The sequence below is a fragment of the Equus przewalskii genome, chromosome 15 (genome assembly GCF_037783145.1).
Source record: "Equus przewalskii isolate Varuska chromosome 15, EquPr2, whole genome shotgun sequence".
Lineage (NCBI taxonomy): Eukaryota > Metazoa > Chordata > Mammalia > Perissodactyla > Equidae > Equus > Equus przewalskii.
This window is the reverse complement of record NC_091845.1, coordinates 4,645,279-4,657,152: the sequence shown is the minus strand read 5'-3', so window position 1 is coordinate 4,657,152 and position 11,874 is coordinate 4,645,279. Positions and strand designations below refer to the sequence as shown.

Genomic DNA, 11,874 nt, shown 5'->3' with positions numbered 1-11,874 from the left:
GCAATGTCAGGGACTGAGGATCCAGGCCCAAGGGGCCTCCAAGTCTGAACAAACTTGAGAACCCAGCGAGTCCTCCCTCTCTCACCCCCGGAGCATCCCAGAAGCTGTCTGCCGGGAGGCTTTTGAAAGCTGGCACACCTGAGGTTGTCGCTGACTCTTTGCTCTGCTCTAAGAAGCCACCGCCCCGTGCCCCCTTCAGTGACTCACAGTCACGTTAGTCAGCAGTTAGAGGGAAGCCTCAGCTCCCCAGGGACCTCCCTGGCCTGGCAGGAGGACCCCAGGGCTCCTTCCAGGTGTGAGGTTCCCTGGAGACCACGACTGCACCCACATCCCAGCTGTGCCCGGGGTTTGCAGGGGGCGCCTGGCGTCGGACCTGTCTTCTTGGCCTCCATCAGGCTCAGATCCCCCTGCTGGGCCCGAAGGGGAGGCACTGTCGGGAGGGAGGCAGGGTCTGGGAGGGGAGGCAGGGATGGGGCAGAGACAGGGACGGGGCAGAGGCAGGGATGGGGACCTGAAGGGTGGCCTGGGAGTGGGCTGGAGGAGAGCTGGCAGGCCGTCGCAGGTCCTGGGAGCCCTTGGGCTGGGCTGGCCTGACTCAGTGGGGCTTCGGGCCAGAAGGTCACACAGCAGCTGGTGCCAAGGCCCCAGATTTCCAGGACAGCGCAGCCAGGCCCCTTCCCTTGCTGCGTGCTTTGGACGAGGCCTTCCGCAGCGCAGCTGGCACAGGGGCCGAGGGGTGCAGCGCGGCGGAAGGCGTGGGCCATTATGGGCACGAGGCCCCTCGGTGGGAATGTTCGGACGTGGCAGGAAACCACGGCACCTAGAAAGGCGTGGTGGGGGGGCCCCTTAGGAACGGGCACTATGCTAAGAACTTCAGCCCTCCCAAGAGCCCTGAAAGGTGGTGTCGCCGCCGTGATGTCGTCTCACGGGTGACGCCCAATTGCCCGGGAAGTAGACTTTCTCTCCATAGAAACAGCCCCAGGAGCCCTCGGCCCCCTGAGCAGCCCCCTCTCCGTGTCCGCAGCTCTGCCCCAGCCTCCTCCCCCATCTCCTGGCCTCCATCGCACCGCTCCAGTCCTCTCTCAGCTCTCTCTGCAGTGCTCCTGCCCCCCAGAACCTTCAGTGGCCTGCAGAACAAAGAACGGGCCCTCCTTTGGTATTGCTGGTGGCCTTGAATCTGGCCGTAGCCCCCTTTCCAGCTCTCCTCCTCCACGCTCATTGCTCAACGTGCCCGTCTCTGTGCCTCGTCGCCCTCACTCACTCTGTTCCCCGCCTGACACTTGGTCCGGCCTCCACTGAAATTCCCTCTGCTCTCCGGGCACCGTCGAGCGCCACTCCCTCCGTGAAACCTTGCTGCGTTCCCCGGGTGGATGGAACCGCTCCCCTCCCCGGCTGCCTTGACACTTTGCCCATCCTGCCCTTGCAGCTCTTCACTTACAGAGAACATGGGGATGCACCAGCGGGACCAGGGGAGTCATTCTGCCTCTCTGATCCTCCATGTGTCCATCCGTAAAATGGGATTTGAGACCACTAGCTGCTCCCCAGGCCTGCTGGAAGGGTTGAAAGAAGGCACAGATGCACGACAAGCTTTATCATCTCCAAGTTCCAGAAACATGTGAGGACCGCCCCTGGCCTTGTCTGCCCAGGAGCCCCTCTCCTTTCTCCCGGCCGAGAGAAGTCTGGTTAGGGCAAGGGAGCACCGTCACCCCAGGGGACAATCTTGTTTGGTCTAGGCAGTTGCAGCCGTCCCCTTCCCCAAGGCCAGTGACAGGTCTGGGGTGACCACGTGACTGTGTTCTGGCTGATGACACATAACAGAAAGTCTGCTGGGGGGATTTTGGGAAGAGTTTTCCTCCTGGAAAAAAGAGAGAGACCCCTCACTGCTCACGGGAGGCAGCCAGTGCCCCATTTCTCCCGGCTCGGGGCGTTGATACCCAGAGTCGCAGCCACCATCAGCGTCCACAAGGGAAGGTCACCGACATGCTGAGGATGGTGTGGCAGAAGGTCAGAAAGTGCTGGGGTCCCCTGGGATAGCACCAAACTACTGAGCCCTCCTGGGGTCAGAGCTGAGACCTGAGTGACAAGGGCCAGCCGTGTGGCAAACTGGGGGAAGAGCGTTCCAGGTGGAGGGAGCAGCTAGTGCAACGGCTCCAGGCAGCAAGGAGCTTGTCATATTCTGGGACCAGTGAGCGAGCTGTGTGTGCGCTGACGTGTGTGTGTGGGGGGGTGGTGCTAGAGTCGGGAGAGCGAGGGGCTGAGAGGGACAGGGGATGACGTGGGATCTCACAGGCCTTTAGATTTTATTCATCGTACCTCCAACTTTTTGTTCTAAAAGTGTCCTAAAATCTACAAAAATGGAAAGAATTTAGAATAAACACTCACGTATGTTCCTCTTAGGTTCAACCACTCTTGCTATTTTGGCGCGTTTGCCTTCTCCTTGGATCCGTTTGAAGGTAACTGAAGATGTCCTGACTCCCGGCTGTGGAGTGCCTGGCCCGGGGCCTCCTAACAGCAAGGCTGCTCCGGCGTCAGCACGGTCCTGCGGTCCATCCATCGATCGCCAGAGGCAGCGAAAGTAATTCCCGAATACTCTCCCCATGGTCACATTGCCCCAGCGGTTCTCAGAGCTGTGTCTCCCTTCCTTCCTTCTGCCCTTCCCTTCCCTGGAACCGGGACCTACTGAGGGTTTCCGGGCTGCATTTGATATGTCCAATTCTTTCCACCTAGAACAGTCTCTCATCAATTTCCCCTGACATTGACTTTTTAAAAAGTTTATTCATTTGATTGCTTTATTAAATTGAAGTATGTCACCCATACAGTGAACAAGTCTTAAGTAGGCCGCTTGGTGAATTTGTACGCATGTGATCACCACTCAGATCAAGATACAGAAATTCCCATCCTCCCAGAAGCTCCCCTCGACCTCTTTCTAGGCCCCCTGCACCCCCCGCAACCACAGTTCTGATGTCTCTCACTACAGACCACTTTAGGCCGTCTTAGAACGTCCCCAGATGAAGCCACACTGCGTGCTCTCTCGTGTAAGCCCTCTTTTACTCAGCACGGCGTCCGAGAGAGGCACCGTGTTGCTGTGGGGACCTGCTCTGGATACCACGCTGCCTCGTTGTTTTGTTGAAGGACGCTTGGCGTGTGCTGCCGATCGTGAATAAGACATTGACTCTCATGACAAGTTCAGGACAGTCATGGTGTCTGCCGGTTTCCTCGTGGAAACCAGCTTAGCACGTTCTCTGATTTCATATGCGTGGAAATGCCACAGATAATGAGTCAAGACTTCAGAGGTGGGGCCGTGCTTCTCACACCACATCCCACCGAGGGCCCCGAATGTCAGGCGGCCCCACCGTTACTGGTCTCAGGCTGGTCTGGTGGTGACCCCGGATCTTTCCACTGTTAAATTTTCTCTCTATGTCAGGGCCAGTGGAGGGTTTTGAGCAGGGGAGCGACGTGATCTGATCCACCTCCTGTACAGACCGCTTTGAGTTCCATTCGGAGCAGAGATGCCGGGGGCAAGGACAGCAGCTGGGAGCCCATGAGGAGGCTACTGCCACATCTAGGCAAGTGCAGTGGGTGGCAGCAGAGGAGGTGGGAGAAGCAGGCGGATGCTGAGTAGAGCCGTGCTGGCCCTGGCACCCACACGTCGTAGGTGCTCAGTCGGTATTGGTTGGCCTGAGCTGAGCTTCCAGAGGGCAGAGATGAGGGCTGGTTCACTTCCGTGGGCCCAGCACCCCGTGCCCAGCCTGGGGCCGGGCAGAGAGACGTCCCCATCATACCTGGGTGTGCCTGAATTCAGGGAAACTGTGACTTTTGGGGTTTGATTCTGCAATAAAAAAACAGAACAAGAGTCTAACCTGGTTACCCAGCAGGCCTTGCAGCAGTTTCTGGTTACTGACACGCTCGACCCCCTTCCCTTCACACCACGAATCACCAGGAGGCCCCTCTGCTTTCGGATAGCACCATTCGCATCATCCTGAGTGACAAACAACGTCGAGAACAGTCAGGTCTGCCTTGTGGGAACAGAAGGTTCCCAGAGTGGGGTCTGGGGCAGAGAACTCTCTCCCTGTCCCCAAGGCTCGGACTCACGCCTCCCCACCTCGGTCCCGGGGTGGGGGTCAGGCCCCTGCGAGTCGTCTGCACCTGGCAAGGCATCCTGGGCAACCTGGGGGCAGCTCCTGCCTGACATCCCGCAGGCCCGAGGAATGTGGTGGGAGCCCAGGTTGACTGTGTCACTTATCCACCACTGTGTAATGGATTACCCCAAATGACAGTAAACATTGGGTACACCCCCTGTTTTCTGTGGGCAGGAACTCGGGAGTGGCTGGGCTGGATGCCTCTGGCTTGGGGGGGCAGTGTGGTCTCTTGTGAGGTCACTGTCAGGTGTTGGCTGGGACTGCCGTCATCAGGAGGCTGGACTGGGGCTGGGGACTCAGCTTTCAAGGAGGCACACTCCCAGGGCTGGCAACTGGGGCTGGCTGTTGGCGAGAGGCCTCGGCTCCCTTGCGTGGGCTGCCGCCCCGTGGCACTGGCTTCCCCCAGAGGAAGCAGTCCCAGAGCAGGGCGGAAGCTGCAACGCCATATGACTTAACCTCGGAAGTCACGCTGTCACTTCTGCAATATCCTATCCGTTACGCAGTTTGGCTCTGTTGGGGGAGGGTGGCACTGCATGAGGGTGTGACCATCGGGAGGAGAGAATCACTGGGACCCACGCAGGAGGAGGCAGGTGGTCAGATGGCGGTGAACCAGCCCTCTACGTGGGCTCCACATGCCCCGCTGCAGCCTCCTGTGTGCCAGCACTGTGCCGGCTTTGGGTGTGTGGGGGGAAGGAAGCAGACCCAGCCTCGGTCAAGCAGAGAAAGGACTCGATCCAGTCAGAGGGCTCATCAGGTGAGCAAGGCCCTGTGGGCCACCCATGGATGAAGAAAGCCACGGAACCCCGACAGAGCCTCCTTAGCAAGGACGTCACACTCCACCCAGAGCCTCAAATACATGGCTGATGTGCTGGAACACTGGGATGAAGGGCAACAGGACCCAGGAGGGGGAGAAAGCTTCCTGGCCTGGACGCAGTCAGGGAAGGCCCCAGGAGGAGGTGGCATTTGAATCTGTTTTGTTATCCAGGGGAACTAGGCAGGTGGGGGACAGTGTCACAAGGGGTCATCGCAGACATGGAGCTCAGGTCCATGCCAGGGACCTCCTGAGACAGCCCCTCCCCCCAACTCCTACTTGACACAAAACAATTGATCACACACTGTGCCATGTGCCTGGGCCCTACTGGCCACTGTTTCAGCCATCAGTGGATGAAACAGACCTCATGCTGCTTAAAACTATGGTACTGGGCCAGGGCCAGGGCCAGGAGACAACCTTGAGATTGAGACAAACAGTAAAAATCGCTCCATTGCGGCCAAGCAATGTACACGCATCGCATTGTTGCCATGGGCATGGTCATGTCCCCATTTGACAGATGAGGAAACGCAGGCTTAGATTTGGAAGAAGGGGCCAAGGTCACAGAGCCAGGCCTATTCCCAGGCCTTGTGAGTGGGCGCCCGGAGCTCAGGCCTGGCTCTCTGGATGTGCCGAGCTGCAGGTGCCGGCTGGGCCAGTGGAGAAAGGACCCCCAGGCCCCAGGCTTCACAACCATGGGAAGAGGGCGGCGGGGCTTTGCGGCTCAGCCTCTGTGCTCAAGGTCAGCCATATGACCGATTAGTGGGGCCCGTGAGCCACACGGGGAGGGATTTTCAGGGATTGCTGTGGAGTAGAGTGTCTCCGGGCCTGACCCCCTCCCCAGGGGAGCTGGGGATGCCCTGGGCGACGAATGGGCTGATGGGGTAGCCCTGGATTTGGGGCCCTGAGTCCCAGAGCCCCATGCAGCTTCTCCTTTCTTCGACCCCCACACCTGTCCAGCCCACAGGGGCTAAGGCCGTCCATCAGTTGCTGAGCGCCTCTGTGAGCCAGGCATCACGCCAAGCGCTCCTTGGGCCTTACTGCGCCGAGTCCTTGCAGCACTCCTCTCGGGAGGGCTCCCATTTCACAGATGAGGAAACCGAGGCTCAGCGAGCTCGGGCCAGTCGGCTGCAGGCATATGCAACCCCAAAGCAAGTCCTGTCAAAATCTACCTTCAAAACGCCCTGCTCTCCCTCTCCTTTCCACCGTGCTTGTCCCGTCCACCTTTGTCCCTCACCTCGGTGATGCACAGATGGGACAATTGACACTGAGAAAGGTCACATTTTAACAAAACCTGCACCTTGGATAAGCTGAACACATACCTCCTAGCACCTCTCAGTCTTCACAAAGGAAGCCATGTCTCGAACTTGGTATTTCTTGTTCAAGGTATATTTTTATTCTTTTACTATTAATACTTATGTATGTATCTACAAGTAACATATAGTAAATGTTGTGTCTTTCATCTTTACATAAACAGGGCCACACTAGTGCTTTCTTCTGGAACTTGCCTCTTCTCCCTCTGTGGTGTGTTTCTGAGGTTCATCGAGTTAGCCTGTATAGCTCCAGAGCATTCCTTTTTCACTGCTGTATAGTACTCCCCAGAAAGGCTCTAACTCAATCTGTCGTTCCTGGGTTCCTGGGTTCTATTCCCACTGTTCAGGCGGGCATGGTTTTGGTTCCCATATTACAGATGGGAAAATGGGCTCAGAGAGCTTGTTTGGGATCAGTCAGCTTCTAAGTGGCAGAAAAACCCCTAGTGAGCCTCAAATGATGTGGCTCATATGCTCCGTTATGTTAAGTTCTGTGAGCACAAAGAGGGAGAGACCATGCAGCCGGGCTGGCCCTGGAGCCATCTTCACTCTCAGGAGGTGGGACATGGCATCGACTGGCAAGGCAGTCCAGGGGTCAGAAATCACCCAGCCCCAAATCCATCTGTGGGCCTCTCTCCATCCAGGGGTTGCTTGGGGACGCAACACACAAGTCACAGGGTGGACTGTGTGACTCCATAAGACGCCTCCTGCCCAGGTCGCTAGATAAGAGAGGCCTGAGCCAGTCTTAGCTCTAAACCTCCATGTCCTCATCTGTCATTTGGTGACAACCACTGTACCTGCTCAGAGGAAGGCTGGAGTGTTGTTTAGGAGCATTGGAGACTTAATGATCCCAAGGTGCTTCTAGTTCCGGTTTTGTCCAGATTCATTCATTCTTTCATTCATTCATACATTCTTTCATTCATTCAACAAACATATGCTAGACATCTGCTATGGGCCAAGTGCTAAATGGGGCACCAAAGATCCAACAGGGACTAAGAATCAGGAGTCAGGCTGGGGCAGAGGACACAGCCACAGGCTGTGACAGATGGCACTCTGATCACAGATGGGGACTGGCTGTGCAGCCCTGGGCTGCCGTGCTGTCTCTGCACCTCTGTTTCCTCCCCTGGGGAATGGGCCTTGTGAGCTGCCTAGACCCTCACCTGGCTACAGGGAGGTGGTCGTGGCCTCCCTTCCTGATGTGGGCGGAGCACAGCCCAAGCCCCCCAGGCAGAGGCCAGTCTACGAGGGCCACCAGTGAATGTCCCGGAGCCCAGAGCTGCTGGCTGCTGGCATGGTCCCATGCTGGGCGGGCCCTGGAATGCAGCCGCGGACACAATCAGGTGGTCAGCTCATGCCCCAGATACACAGGCATGGCACGTCACCCCAAGGACGGGGGCTGGAGGAAAACCCCGCCCCTCCTGTCTCCTCCTCCCTCCCACTCCAGGGAGAGGCAGCTGCATCTCTGGGAGTTTCCACAGCGGCCCCGGCTGCCCACCCACCAGACCGTCAACCTTGGTGCCTGGCACGGGCTGCTGTCCATCCTGCCAGGGGCGGCCGCTGCCAGGGGAGCCTGCCCACCCTCACGTCGTCACTCGGCCATGAGGCACCAGCTTGACACAAACATGAACTGGTCAGGAAGAGCCAATTCAGGTCACCCTCAGAGACGGCTCCGGGCTCAGACCATGCAGGCCCTGTGGGAAATCTTATCTGGGGTGTTGCCAAGTACCAAGGAACCTATTGGTCCCTTCCCCGCTGCCCCATTGGTTTATCTATTGCAGCCTATCTTTTCCTGCTCCCATGTCCCCCTCAGCCTTCAGAAAGACCCTTCGAGACGGGATTCAAGAACGCCACCCCAGATGGACATGTGGCAGGTCGATTCGAGAGCTTGGGAACTGGTCAGACAGCCTGGGTCCCATCTTGGCACTGCCACTCTTGGGCTGTGTGACCCTGGGCATGTTGCCTGCCCTGTCTGAGCCCAGCTGTGGGATTTGATGGGATAATGGAGGGGGCAGGGCTCCACAGAGGAGCTGGCCCCAAGGTTCAGGAGGAGCAGGCGAGGGTGTCCTGGTCCTCTTCTGGAGGGACTCACACCCATGACTCCAGGGTAGACACTGACAGCCAGAGGAGAGAGGCCAGGCCGCGGGTTGTGTGCTCAGCGGTGGACGGCTCGTGAGTGCTGGGGAGGTGGCAAAGAGAGGGAGCCAGAGACAGACAGGACAAAGAGAGAGGAGAGAGACAGAGGAACCGAGGAAGAGGCAACCAGGAGGAGCAGCAGAGAGAGGAGGGAGGGAGGGGCAGGGCAAGGGCACAGCAGCCTCGGGGTGGGGAGCCCAGACGACCTCCTCTAAGGAGAGGTGTTGGCACAGAGCCCGGAGGACGCCCATGGGAGAGTTCGATTTCGGGGCCAGGAGGGGGCCCAAGGAGAGTTTGATCCCACCAAGGTCAGGAGTGTGATGAGTCCCTCCAGCTGATTCCCCCTCAAGGCCAGCAGGAAGGCCCCTTGCGGGGGTGCTGGCATCAGGGCCCACTGTCCCACCATGAGGAGCTCAGCTGCCGGGGTGGTGGCCCATCCAACGACTCACACTTACGTAGGTGGGCTGAGCTTTCGTCAAAGTTTCGCGGATTTGAATCACGTCGTTGGAAGGAGCTTTGGGGTGAAATCATTTTCCAGATGGGGAAACTGAGGCACAAAGAGAGTCAGGGACTTTTCCCCGATCACCCATCAGAGCTGGCGCGAGGGCCCAGGCCTCCCGCCCCCAGTGGTATTGTCAGCGAGATCCCAGCCTCGGCTGGCGGGAGCTCCTCAAGTTCTTGGAGTGGACACGCGTAGGCCCATCTTCCCAGCCAGGGGCCCGTGGTGGGAGCCTGCCACCCCGCCCGGCGGGAGGGAAAGCCATCGTAACAGCGCGGGCAGCGTGAGGAGCGCCTGTGCCGCCCCTGCGCCGGGCGCCGTCCTAGGCTCCAGTGAGCACGAGCTGGGTCCCAGTTCACGACGGCTCCACAAAGCAGGTGCTGTTATCCCCAGTGCACAGGTGAGAAAAGTGAGGCCGGGGAGACTAATGCCAGGAATGTGACCCCTGGTTTTCACCAGAGCCCTGCCCAGGAGGGAGACTGCTCCATTTTTAGGCGGAGCTTGACTTGCCCAAGGCCACAAGGCAGGGGACCCCCGTGCTCCAGGCCCCACACAAGTGGGTTGGAGGACAGCCGAAGAGTAGGAAGTGAGGGGCCTCCAAGGGAGCGGGCTGGGGGGCCCGGGCCTGCGGAAATCCCAAACTAAGGCCCCAGCCACGGCCCTCCGAGGGCTGGAGGGATCATGGAGGTGAAGAGAGACAGGCAGAGAAACTGAGGCAGACACACAGCATCCGCCTCCCCGGCCACCTCCTCCTGGCTGCCCCTGAGACTTCCCAGGAGAGCCCTTGGCCCTCGGGCAGTGGCGCCTCCTGCAGGCCTCGGGCTGAACTGCTGTTTCAAGGTTCAGCTGCTGTTTGGAGGGCTGAGCGGCTGTGGGAGGGGGGCTGGAGCTCCGTGGGGGGCCCGCCCCTGCTGAGCCGGCCCGCGTGGGAGGCGTTTCTGACCCCCTCTCACCTGCTGAGCGATCTCTGGCAAGACTCGGAGGCCTCCATCAGCCCGGCTGTTGGACAAGATGGTCTCTGAGGTGCTTCCAGCTGGATTTTCTCTGTGTTTAGGATGCTCAAGTGTCTGGCTGACAAAGCGCCATTGCCGTGTGCCTCGTTATCTCAGAGATGGAAGAGGGAGCGACAGAGACCCACACGGAGAACAGACACCACGTAGTTAGAGACAGAGAACAAAGCAGAGAAAAAAGAGAGAGAGAGAGGCAGACAGCCGGGGACAAAAGTGGAGAGAACAGAGGAGGCAAACAGGTGGAGACGCGGGGCTGGGCGGGGCGGGGGGAGATAAGTCAGAGTCGGGGTGGGGAGCACAAGGGAACCCAGCCAGGCCCGCCCCTCCCCCACAGCAGGCACAGGCCCCTAAGCCAGGGGCGGCTGGAGGCAGCAGCTGAAGCAGCCACGGCCTGCCAGGCCCTCTTTCCTGCCCACCACATCCGGCCCGGGCCCGGGTGGGGGAAGGGGAAAGGAAGGGCAATGTCAGCTATGAACCACCCCGTTTTCCCCAAATCTGCCTGAGAAGTTAGAACTCAGCAAATGCTCCCTGCTGTGTGTGGACAGGGCCACCTGCTCTTTCCCCACTTCCCACCCACATTCTCTATCCTTAGTGGACTTCCCCCTGTCCCGAAGGCTCGTCCCACCTCTGGACCGACGCAAGGATTGTTTCCACGGCCTAGAAAGCTCTGAGCCTCTGTTCCTCCTCCCCATGTCAGGTGCTGTGATGGTTAATGTTGTGTGTCAACTTGGCTGTACCACAGTGCCCAACTATATGGTCACACATTCTAGATATTTCTGTAAGAGTGTTTTGGATGAGATTAACATTTAAATCTGTGAACTTTAGGGGCCGCCCCCTGGCCGAGTGGTTGAGTTTGCACACTCAGCTTCGGAGGCCCAGGGTTTGGCTGGTTCGGATCCTGGGCACAGACATGGCACCACTCATCAGGCCACGCTGGGGTGGCGTCCCACATAGCAGAACCAGAAGGATCTATACCTAGAATATACAACTATGTACTGGAGGGCTTTGGGGAGAAGAAGAAGAAGAAAAAAGAAGATTGGCAACGGATGTTAGCTCAGGGCCAATCTTAAAATAAATAAATAAGAATAAATCTGTGGACTTTGAGTAAAACAGGTTGTCTTCTACGATGTGGGTGGGCCTCATCCAATCAGGTGAAGGCCTGAACAGAACAAAAAGACTGACTTACCCTGAGCAAGGGGGAATTCTGCAGAAGACGGTCTTCAGATTTGAACTGTGGCATCGGCTCTCCTGGGTCTCCACCCGCTGGCCCACTCTGTAGACTTAGGACTTGACAGTTTCCATAATTGCGTGAGCCAGTTCCTTAAAATAAATCTCTTTCTCTCTCTCTCTATGTATCTATTGGTCTGTTTCTCTGGAGAGCCCCGATTCCCACAGGTGCCCTTCAAAGGGCACACCCTCCAGGAAGTCTTCCTTGATGCATAGGCTGAGTTCTCTCCTTTCTCTGGTCTATCACAGCCCTTCATGCTGCCTCAGTGAAATAGCATTTTTCACATCATATTCCGCTGAATTATAAGTCAGTCTCCCTTATTAGGGAGTAAGTCCTAGATATTAGGAACCGGAGATAATTCACCCAAGTCCTCAGCCCAGCACAGAAGAGGTCCTGGCTGGCTGGGTGAAGAATGGATGGACAGACACATGCATGGTCAAAGGAAGAAAGGAAGGAAGGAGGGAGAGCGGATGATTGGAGGGATGGAGAGGTGGGCGGGCGGCTGGAAGGCAGAGTGATGGATGGGTGGATGAATGACTGAATGGTGGAAGGATGGGAAGAAGGATGGACGCATGGATGGGTGGATGTGTGGATGGACAGATGGATGGATAGATAGGTGGATGGAGGGGTGGTAGACGGAAGGTTGGGGTGTGTGGATGGATCCGTGGGCGGGTGTGTGGAGGGATGGGTGAGGCCAAGGCCCCATCATCAAGGAGCTCCCAGGCAGGTGGGAGAGTTACCCTTTCC

The 11,874-nt window shown here is 58.0% G+C and overlaps 1 long non-coding RNA gene across 2 annotated transcripts; it reads right to left on the bottom strand.

Moving 5' to 3' along the window:
* Window positions 1–1,048: 1,048 nt before the first annotated feature.
* On the bottom strand, window positions 1,049–11,263 carry LOC103545440 (uncharacterized). 2 transcript variants are annotated; one of them, XR_011527337.1, is made up of 3 exons: window positions 9,843–11,243; window positions 2,383–3,829; window positions 1,049–1,550 (listed from the first exon to the last, which is right to left on the bottom strand). It is a non-coding gene; the product is annotated as an uncharacterized lncRNA (long non-coding RNA). The 2 variants fall into 2 exon arrangements; XR_011527336.1 differs by lacking the exon at window positions 1,049–1,550 and having other exon boundaries at window positions 2,756–3,829; window positions 9,843–11,263.
* Window positions 11,264–11,874: the final 611 nt, after the last annotated feature.